Source organism: Tamandua tetradactyla, chromosome 24 (assembly GCF_023851605.1).
Source record: "Tamandua tetradactyla isolate mTamTet1 chromosome 24, mTamTet1.pri, whole genome shotgun sequence".
NCBI lineage: Eukaryota > Metazoa > Chordata > Mammalia > Pilosa > Myrmecophagidae > Tamandua > Tamandua tetradactyla.
The window spans coordinates 54213746-54236034 of record NC_135350.1 but is presented as its reverse complement, the minus strand read 5'-3'; the positions used below and the strand labels follow the sequence as shown (position 1 = coordinate 54236034).

Here is a 22289-nt window from a genome sequence, read left to right as displayed (position 1 = left end):
TTTCTTTCGCAATAATGTTCCGGGCTGTTAATTTTGCATTTTGGGGTTGTTCCTTTTCCTTCCTGCTTTTTAAAATAAAATGAAAAAGGAAATGTGATTATAATTTTTAATGTAATAATATATATGTACTTGGTTTTATGTAATTTAATCATGGAATCATATAGTCTATAAACCAATCTCTCTCTGAATTTAAAATAAATTCTATTTTACATAGGATATAGCTCTATCACGGGCACATATGTTTTTCGAAACCTTTTATTCTTCATGTTAGCAATGTTAAAAAGAGGCATTTCCAGCTAGCCTATACTTGTTCTAAATGTCAAGAGTGGCAGGCTTTTTCCTGAGAGGAAGTATCTTCATTTGCTAGCCTCTGAGTCAATATTGTTGCAAGGGACATTTGATTAGACTAATGAAACACCAGACTCTTTCAGCGTAGATAAATAGAAGATCAGTGAAATAATCCGATATCATTTTTCATGGAGACAAGAAAAGAAATGTTGCAGACAGAACAGCTGTGCTCTCTTCGTGCCTTAAAAAAAAGAGTACACAAAAGGAACATCAGTCACTGCTTTTGCTGAAAATCTATGCTTAAGCCAGTGGTTGTCTGACTTTATTCCCCCATCACCTCCTACCTCTTCACTCCAAAAGATGGCCATGTTGCCTTTTGTTGTCGTGCACGTGGACACAGACCCCAGAGGTCTGGGTCTATGTGATATTGTCCCGCACTTCCCTTTTCTCACTGCTACTATCTGTTTATCAGCCCAGCGAGTGGGAGATGCAGTGTCTTCTGCTCTGTTCACATGTCTGGGCTACTCCTCAGGTCAGTGACTTACAGACATTTCTGAGAAGGGTTCACAATAAAAAAATAATTTTTAACCTTACAACCCAGGACATAAATAAAACAACTGAAATAAAAAACATAGGAAATAGTATTTGACCCTTACAATGGGTGATGGAATATTCCAGTTTTTCTCTTCTATTTACCCTGTTTCTGTTTTTTTTTTTTTTTACAATGCTGGTCAAGACCCACAAAATCAAATAAAGATTTCAGAATCCAACAATAATGGATCGCGGACGTAAGCTGAAGAAAACTGCTTTCATCCGGGCATGGGGAGTAGCGTGGAGAGGGAAAGGGCCTGAAATGTGAATATCTGGTCATTGGGAAAGAGGAATGGAACTGGAGAGATTAAGGCCCGCTGAGTTATGCTCATAGTAGCTGTAACTATGACATTGGAGGCAATATCCCACCATAGTTTTGGCACACTTCTAAACAGTAACACCTACTGCGTACCAGAACACAGGTGCTTAGAGGTCACTATCACATGACATACCATATTTATACTAAGGTTCCGTTCCTTCCATGTGTAAGTACTCACCGAACCCTACACTGTACCCGGAACTGCTCCTGGTGATGGACAGATACTGGTGAACAAGAAATGCTCCCCGCTAGGTTGTCTTCTCAGTAGGGTGATGTGTTCCACAAAAACAATTATAAATTTTAGCCCAATCGTTCTCAACTGGGCTTGATTCTACCCCCCAGGGGACATTTGGCAATATCTGGAGATATTTTTGGTTGTCATGATTTGGGGATATTACTGGCATCTAGTGGGTAGAGGACAGGGATGCTGCTAAACATCCTACAGGATACAGGACAGCCTCCCACAGCAAGGAATTAGTAACCAAAAATGTCAATAATGCTGAGGTTGAGAAACCCCATTTAGACTTTTTTACTATGGCCAGAACATATATTATGAGATCATGCAATGGGATTTAGGTAGGTTGTTACCCCTGAATAACATTTTCTTCCTTTTGATGCTAAATAGCTTAATACAGATAATAAATATATCAAAGCAGCAAAAATTACATTAGTATCTCCTCTGCTAAGAGAAGGAGGGTATGGGGCTGTGAGTGTGTATCAGGAGGGGCTGATGGCTGCGTGTTGGAGGAAGGGCAGGATGGAATATATAAAGATAGGCAAGACATTTTCCTTACCCTTGACTCTCTTAAACCTTATTTATAATCAAATCCACAATCTGATCTCATTATCCAATGTATTTAACTAGTCCTGGATAGTGTAACATCTGGTTACATTCACGTTTTTCAAGATGCAACTGAATTCTTAAATAAGCACACTAAACTTCTTAAAACAAATACATGAAAATGAGCTCCAGCAGACGTAACATAGCATTTCAAGCCAATAAAGGCAAGACACCAATGTTTATAATGACCAACACGAAATAGGGAGGAAAATTACCATAAGGAATTAGCAAACAGCAGTAGGTAGTAATGTGTTAAGATCTAGACCAGGACCATATAAATGGCTAAATTTTATTTTTCTCAAGTAATTTAGATTCTGGAGACAAAGTACTGAGATTCCATTTCTTAGTATCGCTGATTTCTCGTTAGGAAAAGGGATACCCCTTCAAGAGTTACACCCAAATTTTATCTGGGAACAACTCTTCCCATCAATATTTCAGGAAAACCAGATTTTGAAGCTCAAAATACGTAATTTCTGATTTTAGATTTTTAACAATACATAACTTCTGATTTTTAGGTATGGCATTTTGTTTTTGTTTTTTAAGACTTTTGGTTCTAAAGAGTATTCTTGTTCTTTTTTATTTTTATATGTTTTTTTAATTCTTGTTCTTTTAGAAGGTATACTCAAAAGGCATTCTTCAACCCTTAATTTTATGATTCTTGAGTAGAAAGCAGCCTTTAAGTAAAGCAAAAACTTGTATAGCTCTTTTTTCCCCTACATTTCTTCATATTGGAGCAGCATTTGCTATTACCTGAAAAACGACCCAACTTTCTAAAATGCCTCTGTTCTTGTTGAATACATCAAACACTCCCTTAATTCCTCCATCTGAAAGGTATGTATTACATTAAGCCCTCAGTCTATTGCTTGGCACCTAGAATGCATAATACAGTATCTTGAATACGAGGCCACATCATAACATTGTTTCTCTGCGGATAAGTTATAAGATAAGGGATGATCACTATTCCTCATCTAGCTTCAGGATCTCTGGCAAGAGAACACAGAGCAGGAAGCAATTAGAAGGAGTAGGCAGAATGTCAGTGAAGAGTTATAATGTCGCATCTTGCAGAATCACCACAGAGGATTAAGGAAAATCATCCACAGTAATTATCCCAAAGGCCAGTGGGGACAGGACAAATCATCTGTAAGTTCCTGAACCCAGGAGGACTAAAGGAATGTTTGCCTGAATGATTTAAAAGAATAAAGAGTAGAGTTCAAGAAATCTGCAGTTAAATGTGCATCTGCAAGCATACTTTACCTGTGGTGCTGTTTTATCTCACTGTCCTTCTATTCTACAATTTCCCCTTGCTTTCTCTCTCTCTTTCCCTCTCCCTCTCTCCTTCTTTCTCTCTCTCTCCCCCCATCTCTCCCCTACTCTCCCTCCCCCTTCCTCCCTTTCCCTCCAATACATACGTATTTGTGTGTGTGTATGCACAAATGTTTTTAAAATAAAAAAGAAAGGCCAGTGTAGCAGTCTTATCATCCTCCTGCTTAACTCAACTCCCAGGTTTCACTAAAAACATTCGATTTTGAAATGTGTCTGAATAAATTTCAAACTTCATAATGAATAAACCTTCCTTAGGATTACATTTTTCATTCAACTAGACATATAGTGAATAGATCTAAGTTGGTATCCAATTTTTAAGACAAATTGTCCAAATCATTGAAACACGAGCATCAGATAATTTCCCAGCAACAAACCCCACGGCTTGGAGCTTGAGGTAGCAGTTTAATCTGAAAGTTGGTATCATCTTCACATCCACTGGGATTCTGATAAGACTTGCAATTTGAAGGCATTTGACAAATTTATGGAAATTCCTTTTCTTGTAAATTTGGCTTTAAAGGAGAGGTTTGGAAGGAAAAAAAGTATAAAAGTGAGGTACGACTTCATAAAGCTTTAGTTTCTAAACATATTCCCATCTTAAATCTAGGACTCATTCTTAAATTCATGTTCTAAAACTAATTCCATCATGGAGGTTACTTTGAGGGCAACAGAATATCTGGGCTCAAAAGAGTCGTAAAAAAATAAAAAATAAAAAAATCTATCTAAGCATTTTAGAATAAAGTGACTCAGGAGTGACCACTCATGTGTAGGAAAATACACCCAGTTGTTCACTCAATTCCACAGTAATGCAAAGACGATAGGAAGTTGGACTTGCCCTGTCTGCCCTCCTCACAGCTAAGCCTGCTAATAATCAGGGCCGGAAGGCTCAGTTCTGCACACACCCACCACCGCCAATCCCAGCAGTCCTCTACCTTTCCTATCTGGTGAGTCTGGAGGTTAACCCATACTCTTATATGCTAAAATATTTTCCAGGCTCCCATGAAGACTGGTAGTTAAAGCTAACACTGCAGCCCATGGCCCTGAATGAACCTACAGAATTTAACTTCCTGTTTAGGAATTTAGAGATGAATTAAACACCTGACATCTCCAATGATGAATATTTCCATTTTCTAGGACTGCTGTAACCCCCAAACCGGGTGGCTTAAAGCAGCAGAAGTTTATATTCTCTCATGGTTCTAGAAGCTTGAAGTCAGAAACCATGGTGTCTTTAGGACCATGCTCCCTCAGAAACTTGTAGGGGAGAATACTTCCTTGCTTCTTCCAGCTTCTAGTGGTTTCCTGGTAATTGGCATTCCTTGGCTTACACAGCCACGGCACCTCAAATTCTGCCTCTGTTGTCACATGGCTGTCTTCTCTCTGTGTCTGTGTCTCTTCTCCTTTACTTCTAAGAACACCAGTCATATGGGATTAAGGCCCCACTGTACTCCATTATGAACGCATTTTAACTTAACTAATTATATTTGCAATCTCCCTATTTCCAAATGAAGCCACATTTACAGCTACCAGGGGTTAGAATTTCAACATATCTTTTTGGAGAGGCATACTTCAACCCATAACAACTAGTAAGACATTCAAAATGATTGACTTGGTTGAACCTCGATCTCAGCACACCTTTGTACTTTTTTTTTTTTGCAGGGCAGGTACTGGGAATTGAACCCGAAGCTAGGTCTCTGGAATGGCAGGCGAGAACTCTGCTTGCTTGAGCCACCGTGGCCTGCCTGCACCTTTGTACTTCACATAGCAGTTCCTTTCTTGGGTCTTGAGATCTGTATCACCTCCTCTATATGCATGTAGTGAGCCCTGATTATCCAGTCAGTCAAGTTTAGATCATTTTTCTGTGGATTTCCATGTTGTGGGCTCTCTAGAGAAAAATTAAAATTTTAGCCCAAAATGGCTTCTCCCCATCACCCAGGGAGCTGCTGGGGTGCCTACTTGTAAATCAAAGTTGGTGTGTTTAGATGAAGCAAACTTATTTTAATATTAGCCTGGAGGAAATATAATTAGGAAGATAAATATGCAAGGGAGAAAATCAAGGTGTACACCAAAGTCAAAAAAAAAAAATTAAAGGTTTTCAGGCTGCTTATTTCTAGGGCCAAGAAATACCTGCCTAGGTCAGCAAACCCTACCTGTGCAGATCACAGTGACTCTGCTGCAGTCTGCCACATTGCTCCCCAGTGCTTTTTCCAAAATAGGCTGACGTCTCTGAAGAATGATTCTCAATAAAAAGCCAGAAGCTTGTCACGAGTATTGGGGTCATTTCTTCCAATCGCCCCTCTATATATCCTGAATGAGCTTTTCACTTCACAGACTATTTTTATCCCCATAATTCTGCAGCTAGGTGAATGGCAGCCTTCCAGAAAGACATTAATATACAGTTCATCTGTTGCACCATGCACAGCTTGAGACACAACTAATAAATTTCCTAAGACACAACTAAGAAATTAACTTTCTCAGGGCAGGTATGGCACCACTAGGCTGTCACAGTAGCTGTCTCTGGAAAGCCTGTCATTTTTCTTTTAGTGCCAGTTCTTAAAAAGTCACAAAACAAAACAAAAGATCCCCATATAATGATAATGGTGAACAGGATTATACATGACAGATCTTTTCCAGGGCAGCAGCAGCCACAACTCATACCCACCCACACCTGTTAGCAACCCACCTGCCCCACACCGGGTGATATCTGGACTCCAGGAACTGTGCTCCAGATCCTTGGAGGTCAGCATGCCCACGCTGCCACAATGAGAAACCCACACCAGACTGCTACTGCCATCACCACGCCACCAAAACTGCACTCACCAACGTCACCAGAGACCTTGAGGCTGTATAATCCAATGGGCAGCTTTGAAGACTTTTTTTTTTTTTTACTTCTCACCAGATTTTAACATACTTGGTGACTCCTTTGTATGAGAAATATGCTCTTTTCAGTTATCCTCCCTTCCATTCTGGGTTGAAATATATCATCCCTAAAAAACATATTCAAGTCCTAATTATCAATACCATGATGACCTTCTTTGGAAATAGAGTCTTTGAAGACATGATTAGTTAAGATGAGACCAAATTGGATTAGGGTGAGGGTTAATCTAACATGACTGGTGTCCCTCCCTCCCCCACCCCAAAAGAGGGAAATTTGGACACAAGGAAGAAGGCCGTGTGTAAATGAAAGCAGAAATTGGAGTGAGGCATCTGCAAACCAAACAACACCTGGGATTACCTGCAAACACCAGAAGCTGAAAAGGCAAGGAAGGGCCCTTCCTAGAGGCTTTGGTGGGAGTCCAGCCTTGCCAATACTTGCATTTAGGACTTCTAACCTCCAGAACTGTGTGGCAATAAATGTCTGTTGTTTGAAGCCTCGTAGGAAACTAAGGCACTATGATTTTAATTTCAGTCTCCACTGCTATTTCTCCTCCAGCCTCTTACATTGTTAATTCTTCTCTCTCCTAGGCCCTTAGCTTTCCTTATTGAACACCTTCTCTCAAAGCAGTCTCACTCTACTTCCACAGAATCAATTACAGTCAACACGTCAACAACTCCCAACTATTTTTCTTTACTCAGATACCTCTGTCTAGATCCCATCTGTCCTACAGCCTCTTGGATATTCCACTTGCATGTCTTTTTTTCAGGTCACCTTAAAATGACCAAAACTGAATTCCTAATTTTCTCTACAAACCTTCTCTTCTGCCATTTCTCCATCTCAGTAACTGAACCCCAGGCCCACGAAGTTGCTCAAGGAGTCAGGATGAAGCCCTCTCTCCTCATACTCCTTCCTCTAAGAAATCACTAAATCCACTCTATTCCCTATCATATCGGAATCCATCTAATCCTCCTCTCCTCACTGCTCTGCCCCAAGCCTCCAGCATGCCTCCCCTGGGCTACTGCCACAGCCTTTAACTCACTGTTGTCCCCTCCAATCCATTTGCCACACTGTAGCAAAGCAAACCTTCTAAAATATGCAGTCTATATCATACCCCACTTTATACCTTTCTATGGTGTGATGGTTTGAAGCTGTATGTACCCTAGAAAGGAGAATGCTCTTTTAATCCATTCCTGTGGGTATAGAATTATTTCCAGTGACAACTTTTGGTTGGATTATTTCAGTTGAGTTATGAGTCCTAATCCTTTTACTGGAGTGCTTTATAAGAGATGAAATTTAGAGGAGCACACAGAAGAAACTCCACAGATGCTAAGAGAAACAGAAACTAAAAGAGAAAAGCATGCAGAAGCTCAGAGAGGAAGCCACTGAAGTAAGAAGTTGGAGGCAATGAAATCCAGGAGAGAAGGATGAGCAGACGTCACCATATGCTTTGCTGTCAGACAGAGGAACTCAAGCTCACACTAGCCAGTCTTCAAAGTCCAGGTGTCATCCTTGCATTCCTTTATTTGGACATTTTTATGGCCTCAGAATTGTAAACTTGTAAGCTAATAAGTCTCCATCGTATAAAGCCAACCTGTTTCTGGTATATTGCATTTCATCAGCTTTAGCAAACTAAAGCATAGGGATTCCCATCATTTCTTAGGACAAAAAATGCATTAGTATGGCTTACAACCTGACCACTCCTACTCCTAGATGCTTTTCTTTCATCCCACTCCCTTCACCCTGCCCCACCCCTTTCTTGCAGCAACATTCATGTTTACTTTCTGTCCTTCAGTCTGCCTGTTCCCCTCGTGTTTCAATCTTCTCTCAAGCACTCTCCCAAACACTGTCTACACTCTTTCTATCTGGCTAACTCCTACTTAACCTCTTCCAGGAGACCCTGAGACCTCTGAGAATAGGCTCCTTATTTTTGCTATACATTCCCACAGCCCATTGCATTCACTCCCTAGGGCTGCCATAACAAATGACCATAAATTCAGTGGCTGAAAACAACAGAAATTTGTTCTTTCACAATTCTGGAGGTTCTGGAAGTCCTAAGTCAAGGTGTCAGCCTTGTTGGCTCCTTTTGGAGATTCTGAGGGAGAACCAATTCCATGATTCTCTCCTAACTTCCAGTGGCCTCCACCTTCACAAGGCCTTCTTCTCCATGTTTCTGTGTTTTCTATCTTTTATAAGGGCTCTCGTCATTAGATTTAAGGCCCATACTAATCCAAGATGACCTCATCTCATGATCCTTACCTTAATTACATCTGCAAAGATGATTATTCCTAATAAGGTCACATTCTGAGGTTCCAGGTAGACATATCTTTGGGGAGGATACCATTGCAACACCCTACCTCCATTGCACATAAACTTTTCTTATATTTTTCACACTTACATGCGATTATTTAATCCTCTTCTCCATTGATCTGTGCACTTCATGAATTCAAGGCCCATTCTCTTTACAACAATGTCCCCAGTGCCCAGTACAGTGCCTGGCACATAAATATTGGCCAGTAACCTTTTCCATCTCTACCTTATCCATGTATGCATATTTACATGGCAAATGTTCAGTGATTTGAATGACAGGAAGCTAGCCTCTGCCTAGAGGCAGCATAGGAGAATCATGGATGGTAAAAAGTGTTGGCATCAATAGATCTGGGATTTATTTGGTCCAGTTATTCACAAATTGCCTTTATGATTTTAGGCAAGTTACTAAACCTCCCTGAGTTTCAATTTCCTCAGCTTTAAGATGGGATAATGATAATACCTATGTAATGGGTATGTTGTAAAAATAAAATAAATCACAGTAATGAGGAATTCAATAAATGATAGCCAGCACTACTGTAACTAACATCATCAGATCAACAGTAAAATCCTAATTATGCCTCCAACAAACAAGGAATTATTTTTTAAATGATAGCATGCATGTGCAAAGGGACATTATCCAGTCTTTTAAAAATGCCTTTAAATAGTGGGAGACATGGGAGAATGCCCTTACCATAATGTTAGCAAAAACAAATAAATTCATATTTGTTCAATAAATGAGCATGAAGCAGTAAACATGCAAGGCAGTGTTAGAATTAGGGATAAAACTGTAAACAAGACAGCACGATGCTTGGCCTCACAGCTCCATTTTAGTGTGTATAAAGTAGCAAGTGATATATTTAGTGAAGAAAACAATACACCAAAATATGTACATACACACACGCACATATACACATATATATCCTCAGACACAGCTGAATTACATGCCAGATGCATCTGAATTACATGAAAAAGTGTATGAATAAATAAGTAATTGAAAGGAAATACAAAAAAATGTTAACCATTAATTGTAGGAATATACTTTATACTTTATTGTATTTATATGATATTTATACTTTATTGTATTTATATGATATTTACCAAAACAGGTTTTCAAGTTTTTTTAATGTAAACCTATATATTAAAAAATATATTCAAGACCTATATAAAAAATTATAAAGCTCTAATGAAAAAAATCAAAGAAGATCTAAATAAATGTTCGTGGATAAGAAAAGTAAATACAATTAAGATGTCAATTCTTTGATTAAATCTCAGAAAGTTACTTCACGGATATTAATGAATTGATTTTAAAGTTTATATGGAAAGGTGAAAGACCCAGACTAGCCAACACAATACCAAAGACCAGTCAGAGGCCTGACACTACCCGATTTCAAAACTTAACTATAAAACTACAATGACAGTATGGTTTCGATAAAAGAATAGACAGATAAATAAATGAGCAGATTAGAGAGCCTAGAAACAGCCCTGTACAAATATAGTCAACTGATCTTTCAACCAGGAGCAAAGGCATTTAAAGGAAAATCTTTTCAAAAAATGGTGACAGAACAACTGGTATCTAAACATAGGCCTTTCACAAAAGTTGACCTTTCACCAAAATCAACTCAAAATGGACCATGGACCTAAATGTAAAACTGTAAAACGCAAAACTATTAAATTTCTAGAAGGTAACATCGGAGAAAATGCAGATGACCTAGGCGATTTGGGGAAGACTTCTTAGATTTGGTCATAAAAGCACAGTCTATGAAAGACAAAAAACAGATTAAAATGTAAAACTTCGGCCCTGTGAAGGACATTGTTACGAACATGAAAAGACAAGACACAGACTAGGAAAAATATGTGCAAAGCATATATCTGACAAAGGACTTGTGTACAAAATATAGAACAAACTCTTAAAATTCAATAATAATTCACAACTGCCAAAAGATGGAAACGACCCAAGTGTCCATAAACAGAAGAATGGATAAACAAAGTGTGGTAGGTATACACGGTGGGATATTATTTAGCAGTAAGAAGGAATGAAGTCCTGAAGTAGGTGACGACATGGATGAACCTAGAGGTCATTATGTTAAGCGAAATAAGTCAGACACAAAAGGAAAATTATGAACTAATTAGTTCACTAATATGAACTAATTATAATGTGTAAACTCATAGGCATAATATATAGAATATAAGTAACCAGAATATAGAATGAGGCTAAATATTGGGAAGCAGTTGTTTAATATGTGCAGAAAGTTTGTTTGAGTAGGTTGAACTTTAACATTTGGAAAAGGATAGAGGTGACAGTTGCACGTTACTGTGAGAATAACAGTACTGAATTTTGTGTGAATGTGGGAGAAAGGGGAATTTTAGAGTCGTGTATGTCACCAGAAGGAAAGTTAGAGGTTAAAACACAGAATGCATGACACAGTGAATCTTGTGGTGGACAATGACTGTGATTACTGTACAAACATAAAAAAGTTCTTTCATGAACTAGAACAAATATACGGCACTTTTACAAGGAGTTAGTAATGGAGGACTACGTGGGGGAAATGTACCTACTGCAAACTATGGACTACAGTGGACAGTAATATCAATATTATTTTATCAACAGTAATGAATGTACCACACCAATACTATGGATCAGTAATAGGGGGAGATAAGGGATATGAGGATTTGGGTTTTCTTTTTTATTTGTATTTCTTTTCTGGAGTAATGAAAAGTTTTCTAAAATTGATCATGGTGATGTTGACGTATGCACAATTATAATGATGATACTCTGAGCCATTGCACATTTCAGATGGTTTGTATGGTGTGTAAATATATTTCAATAAAATCGCATTAAGAAAACAAAAGTAAGTGGATAGTGAATGGTGAAAGCCAGTTTTCTGAATGTTGAAAGAGAAGTTACAGATAAATAAGAAAGGAAGGGTAGAAAGAACCCTGTGGTACTTAATTCGAGTGAGAGGCTTCAGTATGAGGTCACTTAATAGATGTAAAAATGGGATAGATACAGAAACAATTATAGACTTAGGTTGAATTACGTTCTCTAAAAAGATATGTTGAAGTGCTAATCCCCAGTACCTCAGAATGTGACCTTATTTGAAAATAGGATTGTTGTTGATGAAATTAGGCAAATTAAAACGAGTCATACTTGAGTAGGTAGTGCTCCTAATCCAATATGACTTGTCTCCTTATAAGAAGGAAAGAGATGACACAGACAGTCAGAGAGATGATGGCCATGTGGTAATGGAGGAAGAGATTAAGTATTATGTCACAAGCCAAAGGACACCAAGGATTGCCAGCCGTTGCAGAGAGGCATGGAACAGATTTTTCCCAAAGACTTAAGAGGGAGCATGATCCTTCCAATACCTTGGAATTGTAGGCCCCTGAGCTGTGAAATAATAAACTTCTGTTGTTTTAAAATAAACTCAATACTAAGAAAACAAACAATCCAATTTTAAAATGGGCAAAAGAGCTGAACAGATGCCTCATCATAGGAAATACACGGATGACAAATAAGCATATGAAAAGATACTCAACATCATATCTCATTAGGGAGTTATAAATTAAAACAATAATGGGATATCACTCTACACCTATTAGAATGGTTAAGATCCAAAACACTGATGATGCCAAATGCTGTTAAGGATATAGAGAGCAACAGGAACTCCCATTCATTGCTGGTGGGAATGCAAAATGATACAGCCACTTTGGAAGAAAGTTTGGCAGTCTTATGAAGCTTACCATATCATCCAGCAATCATGCTCCTAGGTATTTACCCAAATGATTTGAAAATTATGTCCTCACAAAAACCTGTATCTGAATGTTTATAGCAACTTTACTCATAATTCCCCAAAACTGGAAGCAATAAAGATGTCCTTCCATAAGTAAATGGGTAAACAAACTGTGGCACATCCTTACAATGGAATATTTTTCAGCATTTGAAAGAACTCACTTATCAAGCCATGAGAAAACATAGAGGAACCTTAAATGAATATTGCTAAATGAAAAAAGCCAGTCTGAAAAGACTACATGCTGTGTGATTCCAGCCATATGATACTGAAGGAAAACCAAAATTATAGAGGCATGGGCTCAGGGGAAAGGGTAATGAAAAGGGTAATGCACAGGGCATTTTTAGGGCAGTGAAACTATTCTATATGGATTATTAGTGGATACATGACACCAAGTGTATTAGTCACATTTCTATAGAGAAACAGAACTTAAAGGAGATGTCTGTAAATATGAGATTTTCTAAAGGTGTCTCATGAAACCATGAAAATGGAAGAGTCCAAATTCAATAGGGCAGGCTGTGAGGCTGGCAGCTCTGATGAAGGATCTGGAAGAACTCCACAGGAGAGGCTCGCTGGCCGAAGAGGCAGTGGAAGAGTCTCTCTTATTCCTTAAAAGCTTTCAGCTGTTTGGATTAAATTGTTTTGGGAGACATGCCTTAGCTGATCACAGATGTAATCAGCCACAGATGCAATCAACTGACTGATAATTCAATATATCAGCCTTCCAGTTTATCAACCAGTCAAAATATCCTTGCAATAATGGTCAGGCTAGTGCTTGCCTGACCAGACAATTGGGCATCATAACTTGGTCAAATTGACACCATAACCTAACCATTACACCAAGTATTTGTCCAAAACCATAGAACTGTACACACAAAGAGTGAACCCTAATGTAAACTGTGGGCTTTAATGATTAAAAATATGTTAGTATTGGCTTATCAATTTTAAAAATAGACTACACTATATATTCATACAATGGGTATTATGCAGCAGTAAGAGGAAATGACATCCTGAACCACATGACAAGATGGATGAGCCTTGAGGACACAATGCTGAGTGAAATAAGCCAGACACAAAAGGACAAATACTATATGATTCCACTTTTATGACCATAGTAAAGGTAAAATCAGAGGCTTATAATACAAAATATAAGGGACTTAAAGATACAATGGAAGCTAGAGATGGGTGAATGGCTAGCTGATGAGGTTGGACTCAAACGTAAGGGAATAGATAGAATTGAAGGCGGTTCACTAGAATTATTAATATATATAATTCTATATATATTAATTCATAATAATATTACCATATTGAAGTTGAACACGATTGAAAAGGGTTGTATAGACGTGTCCCACCAATTAACACTATAAATGCAGATAAATTCTTGTATGAACTACTTCAAAGGTATGAATCTTATACAAAAAATGTATAAGGTTGGAGTATAGGGGGAAAACTACTATTGCATACCATGGGCTATGTTTAACAGGAAAATATCAACAGTACCACAGCAACACCAGGGGTAAATAATGGGCGGAGGGACAAGGGTTGAGGGGAGGTTTTGATTTTCTATTTTGGTGAGGATGTCTTCTTTGGTTATCTTTCTCTTGGGGACAATGAAATTATCTAAAATTGAGCATGAACTGTGAACTTTGAGCATTATACATGATGCCTAATGAATGCAGGTGGCTAAAGAAAGCACTGACTGAGAAGTAGATTGGTGAAAGATGGTGTATACATATCAAATATTGTGCTGCTACAAAGAGGAACGAAGTTTTGAGGCATGCAACATTGTGTGAACCTGTGGGACATTTGGTGAGGCAAAAAAAAAAAAAAAGCCAGAAACAATTATTGTATGTTCTCATTTAGAAAATACTTATAAGAAAACAAGGACCTAGATTGTAAGCTCTTATATAAGTCACATTTAGCCTGAGGTGGTAACTATTAGTTCTGGATTTTGAGAGGCTCTTTTATATATGTACAACCAGGTATTTAGAGTTAAAATTGAAGCCGATCATGTCAGGATTATGGTAATTCAGAATACAGGGATAAAAAAACACTGTCCATATTTTAGAACTTTATTTACTCCTTGAGACCAAAGGAAGAAAGGTTTATTTTGTCCAGAACCTAAATTTTCTGTAGCACATAATCTAACTCACTATGTCTGGATAAATCATTTAAACAATCCAAACACAAGGAGCCCAGAATAAGAATGAGGGCCTTTAATCCTTTATAGCTTAATGTAATGCCTGGCTGCATCCCAGAGTATATTAAGCAAATGATCAAAAAGGATTGGTATAGTCCCTTGAGGGATGGGAGAAAAAAAAAATGGAACTATTAAACTTTTCCACCAGGGAAACCCCTAATACTGTCAAACAGTGTCAAACATTGGGGACACCCAAATCAATAGGCCAAGCCCTTGATCTTGAGGCTTGCTCTTGTGAAGCTTATGCATGCAGTAGAGAAGTTTAGCCTTCCTATAGGCATGCCTAAGAGTTCAGAGGACCTCTTGTGTTGCTCACATGTGGCCGCTCTCTCTCTAAGACCAATTCCGCAGGTGAAATCCTTGTCCTTCCCCCTACATGGGGCATGACATACGGGGATCAAAGTCTCCCTGGCAGTGTGGGAGATGACTCCCAGGGGTGAGTCTGGCCCTGGCACTGTGAGATCAACAATGCCATCATGACCAAAAGGGAGAAAAGAAGTTGAACAAATAAAATATCAGTGACTGAGAGAGTTCAAATAGATACTCTGGAGGTCACTCTTATCCAAACTTCAGTTAGACATTGTTACCTACCATAACTTGCCAAACCGCAACCTGAAGAACAGCCAATGCTGAAAAACACCGAGGGCATTATATAAGATTCTACAAAGGTTCCATGCACTAGGCTAACATTCCAGAAATCTACAAGCACCAGATGTGTCGCTAGGCCAGATAAGTTCTGAAATGTAGAGGGGCCAGCCTCTCCAGAACATCAGCTAGTTCCATTTCCCTACCCCATATTATTGACAGCCCCTTCCAACATGAAAAAGTTAAAATGGACATAGCCCAAATACCCCTAAAGAGTGGATGTACTTGCATCACATAGGTTTGTTCCTTGCATAAGTGGAAGAAAGAAAGGTGATGGCAGAGTTATACAGAGAAGGTAGGGTGTAACAAACAAGTATGATGGCTGAATCATTATATTGATATTTCTTTTAGTCTCAAGTATCTTAGAGAAGCTAGAAGTAGAAAACTGAAATTATGGAATTGTAACCCATACCAAACTCTGCAATTCGTTCTACAACTAATTGCTGTGTGTGCTTTGAAATTTAATTTTTTTTAGTATATGTTATTTTTCACATGCAAAAAAAAAAAAAAAGTATTTATACAAAGTCTCCAGGGTTTTGGAGCAGCTAGAAGGAAAAATCTGAAATAGTGGAATGATAACCCACAACAAATTCTGAAACCTATTCTGTATCTACTTATTGAGTGTACTTTGAAAATCATTTTTTCCTTTCTTTGTATATATGTTATATTTAACAATTAAAAACATTTTAAAAATATATACCACACTAATGCAAGATCTCAATAATAGGAAAAACTATGTGAGTTGGGAGGGACAAAAGAATATGGGGACTCTTTACTTTCTGTGCAAATTTTCTGTAAACCTAAACTGCCCTTAAAGTTTATTGTTCAATACAACTATGTGATGATATTGTGAGTTACTGTTTATATATGTACAGTAGAATAATAATATGGTGAGAATGTTTCTGTTTGTATGTTGGTATGTTTAATAAAAAAAATTTTTTAAAGAGTAAACAAGCAAAAAAAAAGTTTATTCAAAAAATGTAAACCTATCACATAGTCCTATAAACCTGCCTTTTTATAGGGACTCCTAGACAAGACCTCTAAATTCTCCTTCTGAAATCCACTTTTTTTTCTATCTTGTCTTCTGCAATTTTCATGATAAAGTAGGGCAAATTAAATATGAACTATCTCAATGTCTCCCTTCACTGCAATGCCAAGAATGAGGTGTCAGACAACCAGGTCAAGAGCTGTCCTTCCCCGTCTCTGATTTTATGTCCTCCACTTTCCTGTAGGTCCAAGACCCCTTCCTTGCCCTCTCTTGCTAACATCTATAATCTCTCTCTCTCCCTCAGTTTCTTTTCTAGTCCAATATTCTGCTTGGATTTCTCCCACCATTAACAATTTTGCCATACCCTGTGAACTACCTCTAATCCTGCCCCCTCTCTCCTCCCACTCAGAGTCAGCACTTGAGAATGTTCTAGACACTTCTTCAATTCCCGTTACTCTTCAACTTCAGCAAATTTGCTTCTACCCACAGCATGCCACCAAACTGCTCTTGCAAATACCAACAGGAATATGAATATTGTCACATACAATGGACGCTTCGCCATCCTCATTTTTTAAAGCCTCTTGCTGACTTTTGCACAGGCTATCTCTTTTCCCTAGAATTCTCTTCTCTAGTCTGTTTGCTTGACTAATGCCTCCTCTCCTAGAGGTCCCAGCTTAAATTATGCTAAGCCAGAGAACCTCCCTAAATCTGTTCTTCCACCCCAACTAAGTTTCCTTTATTGTTCCCTTTTAAAACCTCCTGAAATTTTCTTGAAGGTATCTCTCACCAATGTAATGAATTACTTAAATTTTTATGTAATAATTTTATGTCTGGGTTCCCAATTTCATCTTGTCATGAAGGCAACAGCAATGTCTGCTCTACCCCAAGAATACAATACATGATATATAATAGGTTTTACATAGAAATTTACACAGAAATCGAATGAATGTGGGTATCAAGGTTTCATTTTACACTGTTCTTTTCCTGCTGAGTCCTTGAGTGATAGTCTACTTGCATCACATAGGTTTGTCCCTTGCATAAGTCCTGCCTTAGTTTCTGTATTAGTCAGGGCTCTCGAGAGAGGCAGAACCAACAGGAAACATCTTTAAATATGAAATTTATAGAAGTGTCTTATACAACCGTGGGGATGCAAACATCCAAAATCCATATGGCAGACTGTGAGGCTGGCAACTCTGATGAATGGTCCCAACGAACTCCACAGGAGAGGATGGCTGTTGAAGAAGAGGTGAAAATTCTCTCTTATCCCTTAAAAGCCTTCAATTATTGGATTAAATCCAGCTGATTAGGTTATCTCATTGCAGAAGATACCCCCTTAGTTGACAGTAGATGTAATCAGCCACAACGCAATCAACTGACTGGTGATTTAATAAGTCAGCCTTCTAGTTTATTAACCAGCCATGAAATGTCCTTGCAATAACAATTAGGCCAGTGCTCGTCTGACCAGGTAACTGGGCACCATCATCTGGCCAAGTTGACACCTAAACCCAATCATCACAGTTTACTAGGGCTGCCAGGAAAAAATACTACAAAGTGGGTGGCTTAAAACAGAAATTTACTATCTCGGATTTTAGAGGCTAGAAGTTGAATCAAGGTGTCAGCAAGGCCATGCTTCCTCTAAGTCTGCATGGCTCTGGTGGTGGCTAGCCAGAAATCGGCACAACTTAATCTCTACCATCTTCTCAATCATGGCCACCTCCTTCTGTCAGTCTGTGCCCAAATTTCCTCTCCTTATAAGTGCATCAGCCCCACAGCATCAAGACTCACCTTAATCTAGATTGGTCTCATCTTACCTAATAACATCTTCAAAGAGTCTATTTTCAAGAAGGATCACATTCACTAAACCAGGGGTTAGGACTTAAAACATATCTTTTTGAGAGGACCCAATTCAATCTCTAACCGTCCAAAAGTTCTCTTCGAGGGCAGTAGCCAACTCTGACCATTTCTTGAAATCATCCTGCCCTTTCCACGTCAAATCTCTGCTAGGTGCTGATTCCTCTAACTAACTATCCCACATAACCATTTCTTCACTCTTGTGCCACCCCTCGTAGCTCTATATGGAAAATGGAGCATGGGTTCTTTCTGTTGTCTGGTCTCTCTTATGTATCTAGGAGGTTTCCCTGTTTCCCTAAGGCTCAGCCCAGGAATCCAGGTACAGAACCAATCCTCATGGGTGCAGTGGCGTCTGCACTGTCCTGCTTCCCCTCCAAACCCCTTTCTCACGCCCAAGTCAGGGTTGGAAGGGAGTTCAGAGGACCCCTGCTCTTCTTACCCATGATATTCTTCTCCCATTTTCTTTAATCTAGTTATGATTCCTTTCTGTTTTCCTAATGATGTAGAATTTTTAAACACAAAAGACAAACGAGAAAAAAGACAAAAGAAAAATCTATTTTCCCTCCTTTCTCCTGTCACACCCCTTCCTGATGTACAGTAACCACAGAAAGAGCTGGCTGTTTAATGGGGGCTAAGGCACAGGGAGAAGAGAATAAGGTAGAAAACACTAGGGGGGAACATCAGTTAATACTTCAGTTAATAGTAACATATCTCAATGATTTACACCACTACCTGTAAGAATCCAAATCTCTTGCTCCATCCCAGAACATTCCCCTGAGCTTCAGATTTATATATCCAACTGCTTGCTGGAAATATGAATTTGGATGTCTGTTCCAAACTCAAACTCAAGATGTCAAATATGGAAATTCACCACCTTCCTCCCAGATGAAATCTTCCTGATTCCTCTTGCAGTGAATGGTGTCGCCACCCACCCAGTTGCCAAAGCCAAGAAAAGGATACTGTCCCCAGAATCCTCCTCCTGTACCTCTATATTTGGATAGTCCCTCAGTCTTATTGATCCTGCTTCCTTGATTACTCCACAAACTTTCCTTTGTCCCATCCTTCAATCCCCACTGTCCTTGCTTAGTGTAAACCCTCATCCCTTCTCACCTTCTTTTTTTAGGCAACCTGGTACCCAGTCTCCCTACCTTCAGGCTTGCACCCAGGGGTGAACTGGAGCCAGCTTGTATCTTTTTGCAAAGCATCTCTTCCCATTTTTACACTCAGTGATCATGTTGATAGCTTGAAAATGGCTATGGAGGGAGTATTTACACCACAGAGATTGGCAAAAACCTACAAATCAGGGTTTTTTTCTTAGAGGAAAGTTCTGAAACATTTAGTACACACACGTGCCTGCACCCCTCTCATCCATCGTCCACACAGGTACCAAAGGCCTGCCTAAAGCCCAAACCCATCACATCAGTACCCATTCTTCAACAAGGTAAGTACATGCCCTGCAACATCCCACATATTTTTCTCTGAAAACCGACCCCTTTTCAAATCTTCACCCTCATCTTCCACCATTCCTCTCAATGTGTTCTACTAACACCAGCGCATAAGTGGTTCCTCCAAATGTCAATCTGTGTCTCACTGCTGAGATGATCATTGACTTATTCCCTCTGCTGTGTCCACAGACACTTCTCACTAAATTTCAAAACTCAGCTGAGATACTTGCAGGACGCATATCTGATGAAGGACTTGTATCCAGAATACACAAAGAACTTTTCCAAGTCATTAATAGGATAACAAATAACACAACTTTTAAAAATGTGCCAAAGATGTGAACATCTATTTCACCAAGAACTAAATTCAGGTGGCAATTTAGCATATGAAAAGATGCTCGGTATCATTAGTCATTACAGAAAAACAAGTGTGTTCTATTGTTAAAGCTGCCGGAATGTAATATACTAGTAACGGAATGGCTTTTAAAAAGGGAATTGATTAAGTTGCAAGTTTACAGTTCTGATGCCATGAAAATGTTCAAATTAAGACACCAACAAGAGGTTACCCTCACTTAAGAAAGGCTGATGCCATCCACAACACCACGTCAGCTGGGCAGGCACGTGGTGACATCTGCTCGCTTTCTCTCCAGGCTTCTTCAATGGCTTCCCTGGGGTGTTTCCTTTCTGCATCTCTGAAGGTCTCTGTCCGTATGGGCTTTAAAGCTTTTTCCAAAATGGTTCCCTCTTAAAGGGCTCCAATAAGCAACCCTTGAATGGGTGAATGGGTGGAGACAACTCTCCATGCACACCACCTAACCAAAGCTACCTCCCACAACTGGGTGGGTCATATCTCCACAGAAACAGAAAGATCTGATCCAGCAATATTGAATGAGGATTAAAGAACATGGCTTTTCTGGGGTATACAACAGTGTCAAACCAGCACAGCAAATTAATACCACAATGAGAAAGATATCACTTCTTACCTATTAGCATGTCTAAATTTTTAAAAACTGGCAAGTTTCTGGGACTCTCGTATATCACTGGTAAAAATAAGAAATTTTTTTTTAAACATAAGCTTAACACATAAACTAGCAATTTCATTCCTAGGGTAAATTTCATTTACCCAAGAAAAATGAAAGCCTATTTTACACATAAATCTGGACACAAATATTTACAGCAACTTTATATATGAATTTCAAAAAAACTGAAAGCAACTCAAATGTCCTTCCACTGGTGAATGGCTGAATAACTGTGATACCTGCAAACAATGGAATGGTCAGAAGGAGAGATATTAACCCACTGTAATTGAAGTGTCAAGGCCACCAGCAAAAGCACAACTCACAGTCACTGATGGAAAGACATGGAGAAGAGATGGAGCAAGGTCAGCTTCACTACTGGGTATGGGTACCCCGTAGACTTAATGCGTGGCCAAGGCAGGGAGATGTTCTATCCCCAGCACCGTTCTCTTGCTTTCATGTGCTGCCACAGTGGAAAATCCACACTCCCTCCTCACAAGGGCCAGGTAACACACTAGTGTGAGCTGAATTTCATAAACTATGCCCACCTGAGATAGACTGTCTCTGGTGAATATTTACCTGTGCTCCAGACAACAGGGGAAGGAATGTACCCACAGTGCCCTTATTATGTGTAAATCCTGCCAGGCTTACACATCTAGTCCTGAGCACAGAATGCACTTGTGAGAATGCACAGGGAAAGGCAGCAGGCCATGTTAGAACTGCCCCCACCACAGAAATACTACCTGAAAATTAAAAGAATTAACTACTGACATATGCAATGATGTGCATGACTCTCATGAGCATCATGCTGAATAAAAGAGGTCAAAAACAAAAAGCTACAGGGCGGTGCAATGGTGGCTCAGTGGCAGAATTCTCACCTGCCAACCCAGAGACCTGGGTTCGATTCCTGGAGCCTGCCCATGCCAAATAAAAAACAAACAAACAAAAATAGAAAGTACTGTAAAAATAAAAGGCTACGTACTGTGTGAGTCCATCTATATGATATTCTGGAAAATACAAAACTATAGGGATGGAAATCAGACGGCCTGGGTTTGGGGGAAAAGGATAGACTATAAAAGGGCTTGAGGGAAAATTTTAAGGTTGGAAGTATTTTATATCTTGATTGCAGTGGTCATTCTATCGCTGTATGAATTTGTCAAAAGTTGTAGGATTGCACACCTAAAAAAGGGTAAAATTTACTATACATAAATTCTACTTCAATAAACCCGACTTAAAAAAAATTCAGCCCAGGCACATCTCTACAGAAAGCCTTCCCTCATGGCATCCAGTCCTTAAATTGGGCTAAACAGCCTCCTTTCCGTTCCCACTACACATGATGTTCGTGTGTTTCCCTGCCAGTATCAAATCATATTGAAAATATCTACTCATAGTAAAATAAAATCTTAAAAATTATCTATTTATGTGTCTAGCTCCCCCTACTGGATGGTGAGTTCGTTTAAGTCAGAGATTATATTATTTTTGTCCTTAGACCCAGGTGCTTCACTCTCCCACCCACTCCCATGTGTAGCATATTGCTCGGCACATGTTAGATCAGCCGGTCACCGATGACGTCTCTCCTCTGTCCCGTGCTAGAGGTTCAGAACCTTTCCTCACAGGTTAGCCTGATCAAAATTCTCTCGGGGATTTTTTTTTTTCCTTCCAAGCCAACAGGACTAAATCATTCTAAATACGGTGTTAATGACTTACATCAAGTGTCTTTTCAGAAAATCATTGAATTTTAGCATAGATTTTTTTTTACTATCTTGTTTTAAAGATGGGACCTTAGTGGTAGAACTATTTGAAGTGAATTAACAACAC

General features: G+C 39.0%; 1 long non-coding RNA gene across 1 annotated transcript in view; it reads right to left on the bottom strand.

Moving 5' to 3' along the window:
* Positions 1 to 291: 291 nt before the first annotated feature.
* LOC143667976 (uncharacterized) overlaps positions 292 to 22289 on the bottom strand; it is a 170619-nt gene continuing 148621 nt past the window's right edge. The window contains exons 5-6 of the long non-coding RNA XR_013168212.1: positions 633 to 841; positions 292 to 529 (exon numbers count right to left, since the gene is read on the bottom strand). This is a non-coding gene — a long non-coding RNA (uncharacterized LOC143667976). The remainder of the gene's footprint in view (positions 530 to 632; positions 842 to 22289) is intronic.